The sequence below is a fragment of the Crassostrea angulata genome, chromosome 2 (assembly GCF_025612915.1).
Source record: "Crassostrea angulata isolate pt1a10 chromosome 2, ASM2561291v2, whole genome shotgun sequence".
Classification (NCBI taxonomy): domain Eukaryota; kingdom Metazoa; phylum Mollusca; class Bivalvia; order Ostreida; family Ostreidae; genus Magallana; species Magallana angulata.
The window spans coordinates 41,603,712-41,622,425 of record NC_069112.1 but is presented as its reverse complement, the minus strand read 5'-3'; the positions used below and the strand labels follow the sequence as shown (position 1 = coordinate 41,622,425).

The following is an 18,714-nucleotide window of genomic DNA, read 5'->3' as shown; positions in this document are numbered from 1 at the left end:
GAGTACTTTTGAGTATTTAGCTGATCTTCCTTTTTGTCTACATTAGCCAATCAGAGTGCGTCATTTAGTCGCGCGATGTTTTGACTACGTCACTTTAACTGTCAGCTTTCAACAAGTTTGTAAATATCGCAGTCAAGTTTTTGTTGGAGGTAATACTATCTCTAGTGGTTATTTAATTTCCCTGAGGCAGGCTCCGAACAGACAATGGCGATAGATGTTTGTACATGACAATCGGACATTCGTTCATTCGCCGTTCGAACGACTCTCACGATCTACGGAATTTCTGAATTTCCTCAAACCTCACACTGTATGTTTCATCCGTGAAAATTACTTGTGCCATGCGGATCCACGAAAAGTGACTGTTGTCATATGCGAAATACCTCAATGAGGGGGTTGGTATCCTTACAGTTATTTTAGGGCAACTACTTAGACGTCAACCATGGGCCTCTCGAACATCCTTTAATGATGTCATGACTGTGAACAAGCAGCTCAAGTCAGAGACTGAAAAGCTTCATGGAATCAATTTTTGGTCTCATCCTGGTTTCTGGGCGGACCTGACCTACCTGGGGAGAGATGGGGTCAACATTGAATCTGGTTCTCGCGACATGAAGAAATACCTTCACAACATTAGAATAGCTGTCCTTCAACATTCAAGATAAGCAGTCTGAAATATTTTTATGTTCACATGCAGAGACGTGTGTACCCCTTTTATGATGCACATGCAGAGTTATGTGTACTATTTTTCTGGTTTACATGCAGAGTCCTGTGTAATTGATTCACATGCAGAGTCATGTGGTTTATTTTCTGTGTCGTGTGTATACTAATTTTGATTCACATGCAGAGTCGTGTGTACTAATTTTGATTCACATGCAGAGTCGTGTGTACTAATTTTGATTCACGTGCACAGTCGCGTGTACTAATTTTGATTCACGTGCACAGTCGCGTGTACTAATTTTGACTCCCATGCACAGTCGTGTGCAATATTTTTTCCGGTTCACGTGCAGAGGCATGTGCACCATTTTTCTGGTCAGCATGCAAAGTCATGTGGACTATTTGTTCTGTTTCTCACTCATGGTCATGTGGACTATTACTAATGCACATGCAGAGATTCTATTTTTATATGCTCATGTAGATTCATGCACAAATGCTTTATATGTATTGTTACATGTATGTAAGTTTACATGTGAATCTAAAGATATACACTGTTTTGGCACAAGTCTTAATAATTGCATTGTTCTATTTAATGTTTGTGTGTTGCAATTAATCAAATAATAATTTGCTCGTGTGCACCTATATGTGCATGATTTGAGTGTAAATTTTTACACTCAAAAGTTGCGTTAATTGTATATTGGGTATATTTAGAAAATTGATTTTAACAGTTTTAAAATATCTTGTAGGCGTTACCATCAAAACGCAAACATCCTGTGGAGACAATTGAAGGTACTAGAGCAAAACATAAACCTCAGACTGAACCAATCGATTACCAAAGACATGCACAAGAAATTGTTAAATTGCAAAAACCCAACTCTGATGCATCAAGCAGTACAGTGGTACCCCTAGAAAATGCTGCATCTGCTACATATGCAAACACCGTCAATGAGTTACCTGCACCAACGACTGCTTCTTCGTCTATGCAAGATAACCCTAATATTGTTAGTAGTATCTCAACTTTTAGAAAACACAGGTGAGCCAGTAGGCACAAAAAAGTTTTCTTCAATTCTGATAATCTTATCTCTGTAACAGAAGGGATTCCTCTTGGTACCACAAAAGATAAAGGCAACAATTTGGTCGAATGAATTTTTTGATTTAAAAGTATTATTGTCGCACCAAGATGATGAACCTCTTACGTTGTGCATTACTCCAGGGGTCATTAATGTGCAGCAAAGTTTAAAATCAAAAACATCCATGTTCATCAGTCAGTGGACTGATGCCTTTCATATCTTTATTAACATTAGAATTCAGAAACACCCATCAGAGACTCCTCATTTATTAAAATACATGAGCTTTATTAGAGAAATGCAAAGACTGCACGGGGATGTTGATTGGAGAACATATGACGAATCTTTCAGAAAGCTAAGCTTTGACTGTAGATTGGCAAAAACCTATTGAAGAATTAAGAGGTAAATGTATTGCCATGTCCAACATTTGCAGTGAAAAATCTTACTAGTATTATGGATTTTTTTTGGTTTGAACCCTGCTCTATACAAGGGTCACAGCTTCAGTATCGGGGCAGACACTCATGCAGCACATTTGGGTTATTCTGAAAACTGCATTCAATAAATGGGATTATGAAAATCTGATGCTATTTGCAGATACATACGTTTGTCAAGCTTTACATTTTAAATATGTATAGCAAATGCTATGTATATATATATTTTTCTTGAAATATTTTCACAGTTCAAAAGTTAAGTGCTGTGTATTATAATTGTATCTGGTATGCTTTGTTTGTGTTTTTAATTCAATGTATAGATTAGTTGTATGTCAAAATTCAGTTCTCATCACAATTCCCACAAGGTCAAAGGTCAAGGTCACACATAGAAAAAAAAGGGGGGTGTTTATTTCTAATGTGTTTGTGAAATCAATGAAATTGAAAGGGGAATTACTGCCAGAAAGGGACGTTGGACCCTTTTGGGATCAATAGATTGAAGAAACTTCTAAGTGTAATGAAGACATTGGTAAACGTTTCAAGTTTCTACCTGTTTTGGTTTCAGAGGAGTAGCGATAACAAGCATTTCGTACAAAAGGGGCAATTACTCACTAACTATTACAAATGGGAGCTGAAGGGCTACATTTCGAAATGTCTTATGACGTCCTACTACATCCTTGATAAAATTTCTCTATATCACCCTAAACAAAAGAGATACAACAATTCATGAATACACAGATTTTCAGATGACCTTGACCTTTGACCTTTATGTCATTTTGATCGGCCATGGAAGACGCTTCCATCCCAAGTGGTCCGAAGTCTCTGTGACAAATAGTAAAAAAGTTGGAAGTGATTTTATGGAAATTGAAATACTTTCAGGGGCAATACATGTAACTGATAGAAGTGGGTCTCGGAACCTTTCGGTATGAATAGATTGAAAGAGCGTCTAAGTGAACTACAGACGTTAGTAAAAGTTTCAATAACAATCACTTCGTACACAAAGGGCAATAACTTTGTAAGTTCTTGGGGTCATTAGGCACAGGGTCGTTTGGTATCATAACTTTTAATGTTCAATCACATAAAGAAAAATTGGTTTCAATATCTCTTGAAATAAAAAAGTTTTCCCGTGGAAAATAGAGGAGAAAAATAATAATAAAAAACATAAGAAAAACAAAAGGTCTTTCACCTGAAAGGTGGAAAGACCTAATAATAAAAAACATAAGAAGTACAAAAGGTCTTTCACCTGAAAGGTGGAAAGACCTAAAAAACATAAAGAAAACGAAAGGTCTTTCACCTGAAAGGTGGAAAGACCTTATGAAACATCACAGGAGTGTAGATCTATCTTGATATATCATAAAGCAAATTCTAGTACCGTATGCAAAAGAAAACAAACATATCGGTAAACTATTATAATGCTTAGACAGTAAAATGGTGTAAGGTTATATAACTCCATGTATACTATCTCTCTCTCTCTCTCTCTCTCTCTCTCTCTCTCTCTCTCACCATTGGTAAGTGAAACGAAACAGAACACAAGTTTTTTTAAAAGCTTACCGTCTTTAGAACAAACCCTAAATAGCAACTAGTAGACTAATTGTTCTCGAACAATTAGAGGTTTTTCCACTTCATTGTTTTTTTATGTTTGAAATAAGATTGTTATAATAGAATAAAGTATTTTTTCTGTGTTACTTCATAAAAAAGTGTCAAACGATTAAGTTAGCAATTTTTATATTGCTTGACCTTGACCTTTTACCTTTATGTCATTTTGATCTCACAATGTAGACGCTTCAATGCCAAGTGGTCCGATCTATCTATGATTATTGATTCAAAAGTTATTTGTGTTTTTATTGATTGTTCGAAACTTTCAGGGGTAATAACTGCTAGAAAGAGACTTTGGACCATTTCAGTATGAATCGATTGAAGGGGAGTCTAAGTGTTCTGATTACATTAGTAAACGTTTCAACTCTCTATCTCTAACGGTTAATGGGGAGTAGCGAAAACAATCATTTTGTACACTCTATAATTGTTACATGGTAAAGGTCAAAAGGTTATATTTTGAAATGTCTTATGATGTCCTACCACATCCATAAAAAAAAAAAATTCTCTACCACCCCAAACAAAAGAGATCTAAAAACTCATTAATTTAGAGATTTCCAAATGCCCTTGACCTTTGAACTTTATGTCATTTTGTTCGGCCAAGGTAGACGCTTCCATCCCAAGTGCTCCGAAGTCTCTATGGTAAGTAATAAAAAAGTTGGAAGTGATTTTATGGAAATGTAAATACTTCCAGGGGCAATAACTACTAGAAGGGGGCCTCAAATCTTTTCGGTATGAATAGATTGAAGAACCCTCTAAGTGTACTGAAGACATTGGTAAACGTTTCAAGTCTCTATCTCTTACGGTTAATGAGGAGTAGCGATAACAAGCATTTTGTACAATAGGGGCAATAACTCTGTAACTCTTACAGGAAGGAGCCAAGGGGCTATATTTTAAAAATGTCTTAAGATGTCCTATTACATCCATGAAAAAGTTTTTCTCTAACACACTAAACAAAAGAGATCTAAACACTCATTAATTAAGAGATTTTTAAATGACCTTGACCTTTGACCTTTATGTCATTTTGTTCGGCCAAGGTAGACGCTTTCATCCCAAGTGGTCCGAAGTCTTTATGACAAATAATAAAAAAGTTGAAAGTGATTGTATAGAAATGTAAATACTTTCAGGGGCAATAACTACTAGAAGGGGGCCTCAGATCCTTTCGGTATGAATATATTGAAGAGCCCTCTAAGTGTAATGAAGGCATTTTTAAAACTTCCAAGTCTCTATCTCTTATGGTTTCAGAGGAGTAGCGATAACAATTACTTCGTACACAAAGGGCAATAACTTTGTAAGTATGGGAATCATCACGCAATGGGTCATTTGGTACCATAACTTTTAATGGTCAATCACATAAAGAAAAAATTGTTTCAATATCTCTTGAAATAAAAAAGTTTTCACGTGGAAAATAGAGGAGAAAAATAATAATAAACTAGTAGACTAATTGTTCTCGAACAATTAGAGGTCTTTCCACCTCATTGTTTTTTATGTTTGAAATAAGATTGCTTCAATAGAATAAAGAAATTTTTCTGCGTTACTTCATAAAAAAAGTGTCAAACGATTAAGTTTGCAATTTTTTATTGCTTGACCTTGACCTTTGACCTTTATGTCATTTTCATCTGAAGGTTGACACTTCAATACCAAGTGGTCCGATGTATCTATGATTATTGATTCAAAAGTTAATATTTGTGTTTTTTATTGAATGTTTGAAACTTTTAGGGGCAATAACTGCTAGAAAGGGACTTTGGACCCTGTCGATATGAATAGAGTGAAGAAGCGTCTAAGTATACCGAATACATTAGTAAAAGTTTCAAGTCTCGATCTCTAACGGTTAATGAGGAGTATCGATAACAAGCATTTTGTACAATAAGGGCAATAACTCTATAAATGTTACATGGTAAGGGTCAAAGGGTTATATTTTGAAATGTCTTGAGATGTCCTACTACATCCATGAAAAAGTTTTTCTCTACCATCCTAAACAAAAGAGATACAAAAACTCATTAATTAAGACATTTCCAAATGACCTTGACCTTTGATTGTTATGTCATTTTGTTCGGCCAAGATAGACGCTTCCATCCCAAGTGGTCCGAAGTCTCTATGACAAATAATAAAAAAGTTGGAAGTGATTTTATAGAAATGTAAATACTTTCAGGGGCAATAAATACTACAAGGGGGGCTCAGATCCTATCGGTATGAATAAGCTGAAGAACCCTCTTAGTGTACTGAAGACATTGGTAAAAGTTCCAAGTTTCTATCTCTTATGGTTTCAGAGGAGTAGCGATAACAAGCTTTTCGTACACAAGGGCAATAACTTTGTAAGTTCTGGGAGTTATCGAGCAAAGGGTCATTTGTACCATAACTTTTAATGACCAATAACATAAAAAAAAAGATTGTTTCAATATCTCTTGAAATAAAAAAGCTGTCCCTGGAAATAAAGAGAAGAACAAAAATAAGAACTAGTAAACTAATTGTTCTCGAACAATTAGAGGTCTTTCCACCTCAGTGTGTTTTATGTTTGAAATAAGATTGCTTCAATAGAATAAAGTATTTTTTCTTAGTTTCTTCATAAAAAATTGTCAAACGATTAAGTTTGCAATTTTTTATTGCTTGACCTTGACCTTTGACCTTTATGTCATTTTGATCCGACAAGGTAGACGCTTCAAAACCAAGTCGTCCTCTGTATCTATGATTATTAATTCAAAGGTTATTTGTGTTTTTTATTGAATGTTCGAAACGTTCAGGGGATATAACTGCTGGAAAGGGAGTTTGGACCCTGTCGGTATGAATAGATTGAAGAAATATCTTAGTGTACTGAATACATCAGTAAAAGTTTTCAGTCTCTATCTCTAACGGTTAATGAGGAGTAGCAATAACAAGCTTTTCGTAAATAGGGGCAGTAACTCTATAATTGTAACATGGTAAGGGTCAAAGGGTTATATTTTGAAATTACATATGATGTCTTACTACATCCTTGAAAACGTTTTTTTTTCTACCACTCTAAACAAAAGTGATCTTAAAACTCATTACTTTATAGATTTCCCAATGACCTTGACCTTTGACCTTTATGTTATTTTGTTCGGCCAAGGGCGACGCTTCCATCCCAAGGGGTCCGAAGTCTCTATGACAAATAATAAAAAAGTTGGAAGTGATTTTATAGATATGTAAATACTTTCAGGGGCAAAAATTACTAGAAGGGGGCCTCAGATCCTGTTGGTATGAATAGGTTGAAGAACCCTCAAAATGTTCTGAAGACATTAGTAAAAGTTCCAAGTTTCTATCTCTTATGGTTTCAGAGGAGTAGCGATAACAAGCTTTTCGTAAACAAGGGCAATAACTTTGTAAGTTCTCGGGGTTATCAGGAACAGGGTCATTTGGTATCATAACTTTAAATGATCAATTACATGAAGGAAAAATTGTTTCAATATGTCTTATAATAAAAAAGCTGTCCCTTGGAAAATAGAGAAAAAAAATAAGAATAAAAAACATAAAGAAAACAAAAGGTCTTTCACCTGAAAGGTGAAAAGACCTTATAATAATAAAAAACATAAGAAATACAAAAGGTATTTCACCTGAAAGGTGGAAAGACCTAAAAACATCAGAAGTACAAAAGGTCTTTCACCTGAAAGGTGGAAATACCTAATAATAAAAAAAACATAAGAAATACAAAAGGTCTTTCACCTGAAAGGTGGGGAGACCTAATTAGTTATCAAAGACAGATTAATTTTTTTTTTTATATATCTATCTAAGGTGCAAATAACTTATATTAGGCATACCGTATCAATTTTTTTTTCTTTAAATGTTGGTATAAATATGATAGAATGTGTTCTATACTTGTACACAAATGAAACAGTACATCGTCTATCGTACACAGAACTTTTTCTTTCATGGACTTCGAATCAGAAAAAAGACAATCGATTATCAATCAAAATTGAAATGCACGATTTTAAACACTGGCAATAATACCGCATGCTACATTTAGTAGTACTTAACATTAGAGAGAGAGAGAGAGAGAGAGAGAGAGAGAGAGAGAGAGAGAGAGAGAGAGAGAGAGAGAGAGAGAGAGAGAGAGAGAGAGACAGAGAGAGAGACAGGGAGAGAGACAGAGAGAGATAGAGAGAGACATAGACAGAGACAGAGACAGAGACATGCAGGAGAGAAAGAAAGAGAGCGTTGGAAGGTACTTCGTATTGGGGCGGCCACTATTTGGTCGATGAGGAGGGGGGGGAGGGAGTTGGTGAACCGAATTTGACCGGAAATGAGGATATTTTTACAAACGGTGTATTTTTTTTTCTTAATTTGTTATAACATTGTATTATTGTCATTTATTTGTATTGATGGTACTATAAGAAACAAAAGCAAAACCATTGCACTTCAGGTTTGTTTTGACATACACATTTAATTCGAGGAGTTCATATGCATGTATAAACATTTTGATTCAACTTGTCAGTCTCTAATGCGTATCATAATAATTCAAAAATGGATATTCGTGATTTCTGAGCTAGGTTACAATTGAATTCCTTAACTGGTCATTTCATTAAAATTATTTAAGACAGACAGACCTCAAAATTCAATGGGGTGGAATATATATTTATAAATCCCAAAAGTTCAACATTTTGAAAAAAAAGCCTTCTAAATTTCTACTTGCATGGATCTTAAGAAAACAATGCTAAAATTCGTAATTTGTGCTGGATGTATAGAAGAAAAAAGCTGTTTATCTTATTCAATAGGAATCTTGACAATATGGAGAATAATACAACTTTTCAAAATCGTGAAAATTATATCAATGGCTATGTGTGTGTGGTGGGGGGGGGGGGGGGGCTGTGCACTGGGTCTATTTATCAATTTATTACACATTTTCATTGTTAATTTCTTTCGTGTTTAAGTCTGTATATGAATGAATAATAGAAAAAAAATTATACTGAAATTTGTGGACTTTATTAGTAATTAAGATTGAAAGAACACGTCAAAAAGTTAGTGGGTGGAATGAAGCAGTGTTTAAAACTTACCACACTTTACAATAGATTTTCTTTGACGTTAAACTACACAAACATCTTTCTTAGACTGAAATTGACACGTGTACATTCCTGCAGTAGGTAGTTCACATCATCTGTAAGATTCAGTTTTGTTTTCTGTGCTGTGATGTAGACGAGGCAGACAGTTCTTCACTTTGATTACGTGTCAAACCAAGGAACGGTTATCTTTAAAATCATCATAACACCGGACACGAGTACATGTATAATGTATTTTTTGGATACTTTTTGACATAAAATTGACTTTCATTCCCTCGTGTGACAGAGTTTAAGCTTATCATAATCTCAAATATATTGCCCGTTATCGTTACTTTTAAGGCAATTCAACAGAGCTCTATTCGACAAGCACCTGACGTTGTATATTTTTCTAATAATTTAAAATACATACCCCGTATACTGTTTTATTGGGTACAGGGTATATATATTTATATAAAAACAAAAAGATATCAGGTACCTGTGCTTAATTTGAAGTAAAAAAAAAAATTCCCTAACAAAATAATAAATGAATCATATTTTTACCTTTTTTATATATATTATACATATAGCATATACATATTTACAATTATTATCCTTTTTTACGACTAAACAATTTTTCATATACTTGCCAGATTAACTTTGAAGTACTAACAAATTTTCTGCATATGAGTCATTGCTTTTGTTTGATTGCAATTTATTTCTATTATATTGAGTTTTCAATTCTATAATTTTCATGTAAATTAGAAATACAGGCAACTGACGTAATATATTTTCACAAAATGAAACATATATCATCTACAGCAAAAATGTTAACAATTTAAAAAAGTAGGTTAACATCTAAATAAACAGTCGGAGGATGGTTGATCTAATTGTATTAATGGTATATATGAAAAGGCATACAAAAAGTTGAATATATTAAGATTACTCAAGTATACAATTGATAGAAAAACACTGGTTAAAATTTGGCTTTTATCAGATCTAGAGCAGAATATGGTGATGTTGTGTGGAGCAGCTGTATCAAGGAAAACCCCGAATTGCTTAAACAGTCCTGGTTGCTCAAATAAATACAATTGTAAAATTGTTTCCATGTTTTAAGGAATGAATTTATTTTTATGTATGTTATACGATATAACATAACTTGGAACAGTTTACGCTTTATAAACCGCAAAGCGGTTTATGCGGTTTATAAAAAAGCGTTAACGGTCCTAAGTTATGTTATACTCGTATAACATACGTAAAAATTAAATTTACTGTTCTTTTCAAATGGGCTTTATCTTGAATATCTCATTCTTATGTTAACTTTGTATCTCTGCAAGTATAAATGAAGGTGATAGGTTTGTTAATGAAGGTGAGTGAACATGTCTAGCAACGATATGTCTTACAATCATATATGGTGAATGTTCAGATAATTATTTAATATTGTAGTATTCGTGTTATAATTTTTTACAATCTTTATATTTGTACACTTCTGCAGCGAATTAAAAAACCGGAGTTTTACTGAATTGTATGATTTAACGTGTAACCATGCATACAAACCTTCTTAAAAACAGATTTTTAAAAAATATATATATAGATATATATCACACAAAACAGCTATTATACGCGAAAAGTTAATTATGAATAAAATAGCTTTCACATATCTAAAGGGATAATATGTTAATTTAAAATATAATCATTTAAGTCTCATTTTTACCCCCCCCCCCCCCCCCCGTTAAAATATATAAATCTGAAGAATAAAATGTAAAATCTGATAATTTTTTTATAAAATATACTCAAGTTTTAAATATTGTTTTGTTGATTAGTGGTTCTCTGCTGTTGAATTTGGAACCGGTTTCATGATCAAAATTCCACGATGCGGGTCAATTTTCACCAGGTTAGGGTCTTTATTCAACACCTTTGGTCTCAATATTCAACGTGGAAAAATGACCCCCGGATCAATTTTCAACCCGGGTCAAAATTCTTCGTTACACCGGCGCAACCGCAAACTTTTCGCAACGTCATTTTACACTGCTCATTGTTCCTGTATTTTGAACACCTTACAAACGTACGGAAATAATGATTATTTTTATTTCTCATTTTTTATTTCCAGGTGTCATCATTTTTATTTTCTCTCATTCTTGACTTTTTGTGGAAAGGAATTCGAGTTATCTTAACTTGAAAGTCAAATTACTGTGAAAGTCTCCTGCAGTCATTTTGTACATATTTGTGAACTGTTAACAACAGTTAGTGTGTAAAAAGTACTTGATATTTAGTCCCTTTGCTTAATTCTAGTTAAACAATCAGCGGAGAAATATGATAGACTAAAGCTCTTTATCCTTTGTCATCGTATGATTCTTTAAGCAATTGCGAGGCATTAATGTGTCTTCTTATGAAATTTAAACCAATTTAATGTATATTCGCTGCGCCGCCTTCACGTCAAAATTCAATGTAAAGTCGTTGTCAGTTTTATATTGCCTGGTAAATATGTTTGTACCATTTCCGTGTTTCATCTCGAACATTAGTGAAACTTGATCAAAAGTTTGTCGCAAAAAATAGCAAAATGAACATATTTAGTTTGATTTTCTTTTATCATTAACTGCACAGGTGCTTGAGGACAGGATCGAACCCCCTTACTCTACCCTTCCACCCCCTCTTTAGGATATAGACCACCGGAACTTTATTTTTCTTTTTTTTATATTAAATTATCCTTTTAGGACATATTTCTAATCTAATTTATACATTGATTGCCCAAAAGTACCTAAAACATTTTTTTTTAAATCAGACCCATTACATATATAATACAAGGAGGTTGCTAACTTCGTCTGCCAGCCGAGAGGCACTGCCGATGAATATTTGTTGAAATGTACTATCAAACTGCATCTACCAGTAAAAAAGGGTGACCTCATGTCGTAGCCCGACAATTCCCTTCACTGAATATCTGTATGTCATGCTCGTGTAAATACATTTAATAGGCAAATGGGACAATTTTCACTGACAACTTGCAAGTTTTGAACCGATCCATCTAAAACCAACGGAAGTGAGGGTTCATGTTTATTCACCAATCAAAGGCAATCAGGGGGGGGGGGGGGGGCATATACATTATAACAATAAAACAACATGATTATAACAAATAATGGATGACATATATCAATATGGTACTGTTAAGTAAGCATAGTAAACTAAAATGCATGCACTAAGAGGTACATTTTATATAACACACATCAAGTTGTCATACACATATGCAAGGGTATACATTGATGAACTCTAATCAGGTCGCGAAGAACTGAAAATGTTTCTATCGTCTTGGCTAATGGAAAATCAAAAAGAAGGCACTCATACCGAGTGTATTACAATGGAAGACATAAAAGAGAAAATTAAAAAAAACATGTTACAAGTTATGTAATTTTGGGCAATGGATGAATAAATTAGATTAGAAATATGTCATTAAAGGATAATTTGATAAAAAAAAATAATGTCCCGGGGGTCTATATATCTATATACTGGGGGTGGGGGGGTGGAAGGGGAGGGGGGTCGATCCTGTCCTCAAGCACCTCTGTTAACTGTAAGTCTACGGACACTTAGAAAGTAGATGTTTAAGTTTTTCAATCTCCGATTTCATGTATGCGGCGGGTATCCCGACCATTGACTTGTTTATCTACCGTTGTAAACAAAATATTAAACATTTTTGAAATATTACTTTCTTTAATTATTTGTTGGGTTGGGTATCTTTATAATGTGTATGCCAATTTGCACCAAAATTCGTCACTAAGTTAGGGAAATATTCAAGTCGTCTCAATAATTTCCGAACAACCCTCGTGTATCTTGTATATTCTATGTTAGTTCCAGTGTTTTTTTTTCATATCTTGATAGATTTAACAATTGATATATACAAAAGATTTAACAATTGATATATACAACGGAAGTTTTAGTAGAAGGTAATATGCAGCGTGTAAGAAAAACAATTCTGTGGACGTTCTATTTTAATCAGATGTCAAATTTAAATAAATATCATTATTTAAATTATTTATTTCTTTTTATGCATGATTACTGTAAAAGAAAAAAAAAGGTTACAGTTTTAACCAAAAATGAAGCGTTTTGTTTGAAAAAAAAACTTAAATATAATCAGACAATATAAAAAGGCTTGTGATCTTATGAGCATGTCTACGAGAAAACCATGCAAAAGGTGGTGGGAGCAAGGTTCTCTGATCAACTTCATATTTTGTGTGTAACATTGTGCATCTATATGAATTAATTTGCCATAAAAAAAATTTTGATGAGGTCAGTCTAAACTTGGTTCTGCAGCACTGTTACTAAAAATAGAATGTTGACCCTTTTAAGAATAAAATTGTGTATAATTCACCAAATTATTGTTAAGAATTCTGAGTTTAGTTTAAATATGAATTCAAAAAGTCATTTAGAGTTAACACTAACAAGGAACACTTGTGTAATTCACTTTGTGAGAATTCCCATATATTATTTCTGTTAAGTGGAGATAGGTCACGAATCTGGCATGTTTCCAATTTTTTGTAAAATTGTGAAAATATACATTTTTTAAATGCTTAAAAGTCAGAAAATGGCACTTTAAATTCACTAAATATGTTTCTAGTTATAAAAGGACATTTATCTTTACAATATATCAACAATCTGTCTTTGGACTCTCCATTATATTGCAAATATATTGTCTTAAAGTTGGAAATTTTTTTACTTTTAAAACTTTCCAGAATCTGTAGTTTGGCATTAGCTTTACATTGTAACATGTATATTATAGGGGAAAACCAAACATATTCGCGAGCCAAACAATATTTTACTGAACTGAAGGATTGCTTCAACACGTTTCAGGTTTTTTTTTAAAACAATGTCATTAAAACACCAGAAATCTACACAAGAATCAAAACTACATTGGTTACAGTTCCAAATTCTTTTTTTTTTCTTTTTTTTTATTATTTTTTTTTATTGGGTTTTTCATTTCACAACATATGTACATATGTGACATAATAATGATTGTAACATTTTTATAAACATATTACATAGTCTTTATACTATTTCTACTTAATAGTACAGTTTTGTATATTTCATATGAAGTGAAGCTGATTTTGAAGTTTCTAAATGTTCCATCTATATTAAGCAGATCACTAACATAAAAAAAAAAAAAAATTAATATAACTTTTGATAAATATTCATTTATTGTCTATGGTGATTTTGGGATTTTGCCATATATTATCATTTATAATTTGGGGTCTACTAAGTGGCGTTTGTTCAATTATTTTTAACCAGCTGAGGAGCACTTCTTTCCAAAAAGAATTTTCTAATTTTTTACATAGAAGGTACGAATAATCAGGACCATTTCTCAATATTTCAGAGATACTAATTTTCAAAATTGATTCTAAAAGCTTTACCCATTTTGTATCAGTTTTAATTAGTCTTCTCATCCAAGTAGCTTTGAGTGCTGTGATAACATTTCCATAATCAACCATTTTGAGACCCCCATGATTATAATCTTGTATAATTTTACTTTTCTTTACTTTATGAACTTTTAGGCATTCAGTTTTTGGGTTGGGTAATGCTAGTATCAAATGATTTAGCTTTGGTATTATTAGTGTCTTGATTATCGTAATTCGACCAATTGGTGTTAATTTTCTTAACTTCCACTGATTTATCAATCTTCTAATTTCAGACAATTTTGGTAAATAATTTAATTCTTCCATTTCATCTAATTTAACTGAAAATTTGATACCTAGAAGCTCAAAATTTAAATTGTTCCAACTAAGTTTCCATCGTGAATGATGAAATACATCCTTTGAAAATTTTTTGCTACCAATCCAAACCATTTTTGTTTTTGTAAAATTTATTTTTAAGCCTGATACTTGTGCAAAAAGTCTAAAACCCTAAGAATGCCATCATATGATTGTGGTGTACCATCCATTATAATTGATGTGTCGTCTGCATATTGAGATATTTTGTATTCTTCTCCATCAATAATTATACCTTTGATGTCTTTTTCATTTCTTATTAATATTCCTAAAATCTCAGCGCAGAGAAGAAAGAGATATGGAGATATTGTGTCACCTTGTCTACAGCCCCTTTCTGGATAAAAGTATTCTGAAATTATACCATTTTGAATCACACATGCCTTAATTCCGTTATAGAATGTTTTTATCCAATTTTTGAAGGAGGGTCCAAAATTAAAGAAGTCTAGTGTTTTTATGATAAAACTCCATGAGATGGTGTCAAAAGCCTTTTCGAAATCAATTAACATTAAAAGGCCGGGTATGTTGTAATGCTCTGTATAATACATAAGGTCATATATAAGTCTTATATTTATCCCAATAAATCTTCCCGTCAAAAATCCAGTCTGATCATTATTTATCAATTTATCTAGAATAGTTTTCATGCGTTCAGCTAAGCTTCCTGAAGCTAGCTTGTAAATAACATTTAGTAAAGTAATGGGACGCCAATTTTTCAGAAATTGTTTAGGTTTTCCAGATTTGGGAATGCATGTAATAACACCTAGTTTATTTATTTCTGAAAAGTTTCCTGTTTGAAAAGAGTGGTTTATTGCTCTTGTGATAAATATTTCTAAGTCTCTCCAGAAGAATTTAAAGAACTCACTTGTAAAACCATCAGGGCCAGGACTTTTTTCATTTTTCATTTTCTTAAGGAAATTCAGAATTTCTGTATCAGTTAAAGGACCTTCAAGGGTATTTGACTCTTCTCTATTAAGTTTAGGACACTTAATTTTATTTAACTTTTCATGGAAACTTTCTTCATTTATAATTTCTCTTTTCTTATACAAGTGTTCATAAAAAGATTAGTTTCTTTTAATATTTTCATTTGATCGAAAATAACCGACGCATCATCTTTTTCAATATTTAGTATTTGTTTACTTACGTAGTTCCTAGTCTCTAGGTTAATGAAATATTTGGACGGCTTTTCTCCCTCGTCAATCCATTTAGACTTTGACCTGATACATTGACCTTTTAATTTATTTTTTCTTATGTTGAGAAGCTCATCTTGTTTGTTCGATAATAAATCTAAGGAGTTTTCCGTGAAGTTCTGCTCAAGACATGTAATCTCATTTTCTAATTCCTTTTCTCTTTCATTGGATTTTTTTTCTTAAAAGCAGAGTATGAAATGGATTTACCCCTTATTTCAGTAAGAAGAATATCTATAAAAAGTTGATCATCAATTATAAATTGGATATCTTCATTTCTTATATTATCTAAATTATCTATATTGTATATAGGACAAACATATTGTCTTTTTACTTCCCTAATTTTTTTTTTATAGAGTTAATATATATTGTATCAACTAATAGGGAATTGTTGAATTTCCAAAAGCCTTTCCCATACATAAATTCATTTACTTTAAATTCAAGAATTACTGGAGAATGATCTGAACGATAGCTATTTTCAATTTTAACATGTGGTACTCTGTTTGTTAGAGTTTCAGATATAAGGACAAAATCTAATCTGGCTTGTTTTATAGGACTTTTCCTTCTCCATGTGTATCTTTTTAAATTTGCATTATTTTCCCGAAATATGTCCACAAGATTAAATGTCTCCATTAATTTCAAAACTTCTATTCTTGCTTTTGAGTTATTCAGATGTTTATAATTCATAGAGTCTAAGTCTTTATTCATTACTAAATTGAAATCACCTCCAATTATAATATGTTGTGTATTAAAATAAGAGTCAATTTTATTCTTTAATTCTGAGTAAAAATTTGGTGTATCTGAATCTCGGCCATATATATTTACCAGTAAAAGGTGCATATTTTCAACAGTAGTGTCTAATATAAGATAATTACCACTATCATCTTTATCTATGTTATGTACTTTACATTCAAAATTGTTATTTAAAAGAATTGCCACCCCTCTAGAGTTTGTTATGAATGAGTTAAAGAAAGATTTAGTTCCCCATTGAGATTGTATCAACATTTTATCTTTTTCACTAAAATGTGTATCTTGCAAGAAATATATATTGTGGTTTTTTATTTTAAGATTTCTGAAAACATCTTTCCTCTTATGGGAGTCATTAAGCCCTTGGCAGTTTACTGATAGTATTTTTAACTTGTTTTCTTTAAGTGCTTTGTTGTCCATTAGGATTATTTAATAATACTTTACCCCTGTAGAAGACAGTTAAAAGAGATATATAGTGTATAGAAGAGAAAAAAGTGCTATGACATAGCAAAGGTGTTGACTCGGCGCATGAATTGGTTTTGTTTATCATTTGTAAACATTGGCATGCTATACAGCTGCCGATAAACCTGTATATGTTAAAGTTATGTTCAGGTAGAGTTAAAAAAAAGTTTGAAAAATAATACATTTTATGCAAACGGACAGGAAGTATCAAATACATTCCCTCCTATTTTAATAAGAATATATTTAAGGGAGACAGGCTGCATTGTATAAAATATTATCCTATGCAAACGCTAGTGCAAATTTACAATCCTGCAACCTATCAATCTAGTAATAGTGTAAAAAAAATAAAAAAAAAACACAGTCAATAATTAACTCGGAAAAGGAGAATGCATTTCCTACCACCTAAGGACTAGTGGCTGAATATGTAAGGTTTAATAAACAAATAGAAATGGATAAAAAAAAAGGTAGAAATCATACCTCGTTAGAGCAAATCAAACCGGATGTTGGTATGTATGCGGTAAAAATAGAATAGAACCGATACAAATACTTCCGGAATACAAAACCGAACAAGCCCAGAGACCAAAAAAATTCCGGACTGTAATTTTGTTTTAAAAAAAGAAGAAAAAAAACATCAGAAGCATGGTTAGTAAATTCGGAAATACAAAAAATGAGTATCTCTATTATGAGTAAATTAATCAATTCACGGGTAGATAAAAAGTAGCTCATTAAATTCCGGAATGTTTTGAAAAATCAAAAACATGTTTCAGAAAATTAATACATGTAGATAAATACAAAAAAAGTCTATATATGAATAGATAAATACAATTTCAATCAGTTTAAGAATTAATTAATAAATCCAAAGCACGTAAAATATGATTACATCAGTGAACGGAATGTCGAAGAGAAAAACTCGCATGTAAGTACATGTATGTAGGAGTGCTTACGCACTTGCATTCAACGTCAACACATTTTGGCTAGACCGGATTTATGTTTTTTCCCGGCGCTCAAACCCGCATCAACGATATGGGTGAAGCGACGCATACCGATTTTGTTTCCGAACCATCTGGAGACCACAATCAGCGCGTTCTGGATTCCGTTGTCGTTCATGGCGCTAAGCAGAGTTCTCCCCGCCCCATGCTTGCCGTCATCTTCAGAACCCTCATGTACCATACCATCACTGCCTGCGAACCGGTAGGCGTACACATTGTGACTTGCGCTGGATATTGTTGGCAGCCTGAGTATTTCGATCAGCGACTCTTTGACCTGTTTGTACGAATTCACTGCCGTGGCGTGCGACTCGAACCGGTTTTGGTTGTCTTCAATGTGTTTGCCCTTGTTTACCGTTATCTTCACCTGGTCACCTGAGATGACTTCCTCGGCTGTTTGTCTAGTTCCTGTTTTGTCCCGATAAACGTTTCCACTTTTGGTGAAAATCAGCTTGTCTCCTTTTATTTTTGTTTCTACATTTTTGGCTGAGTACTTTTTTTGGATATCGTACAGACGTTTCCTTTTTTCGCGTATTTCTTCGGGTTGTTGGACAGCCAATCGGATATGGGATTTCTTTTCTTTTCAGACCCTCACTCTACTCATTACTTTGTCTTTGTGAGTTTTATATCCAAACTGGATACAGATGGGTCTTGGATATTTTCTCTTGTGCGTAGGGTCTTTTTCTCCCAGTCTAAAAAGGTTGAGAATATGGAACGAATCAACAGTTCCAAATTCTTCATAGGATTGTTCCGACAAATAAATATCTTTTCAAAATAAAAAAGCAGAGTCTCCTGTATCTACTTTCTGTAAAAGAGATGAAGAGAGTATTGGGCATTTATTCTATGAATGTACCATTGTAAAAG

General features: G+C 32.9%; 2 pseudogenes; one reads left to right on the top strand and one right to left on the bottom strand.

Annotated features, from left to right (window-relative positions):
- The first annotated feature begins 470 nt into the window (after nt 1-470).
- LOC128174343 (uncharacterized) lies at nt 471-2,167 on the top strand (annotated as a pseudogene).
- A 15,657-nt stretch (nt 2,168-17,824) lies between these two features.
- LOC128174342 (protein IMPACT homolog) lies at nt 17,825-18,469 on the bottom strand (annotated as a pseudogene).
- Between the last annotated feature and the right edge of the window lie 245 nt (nt 18,470-18,714).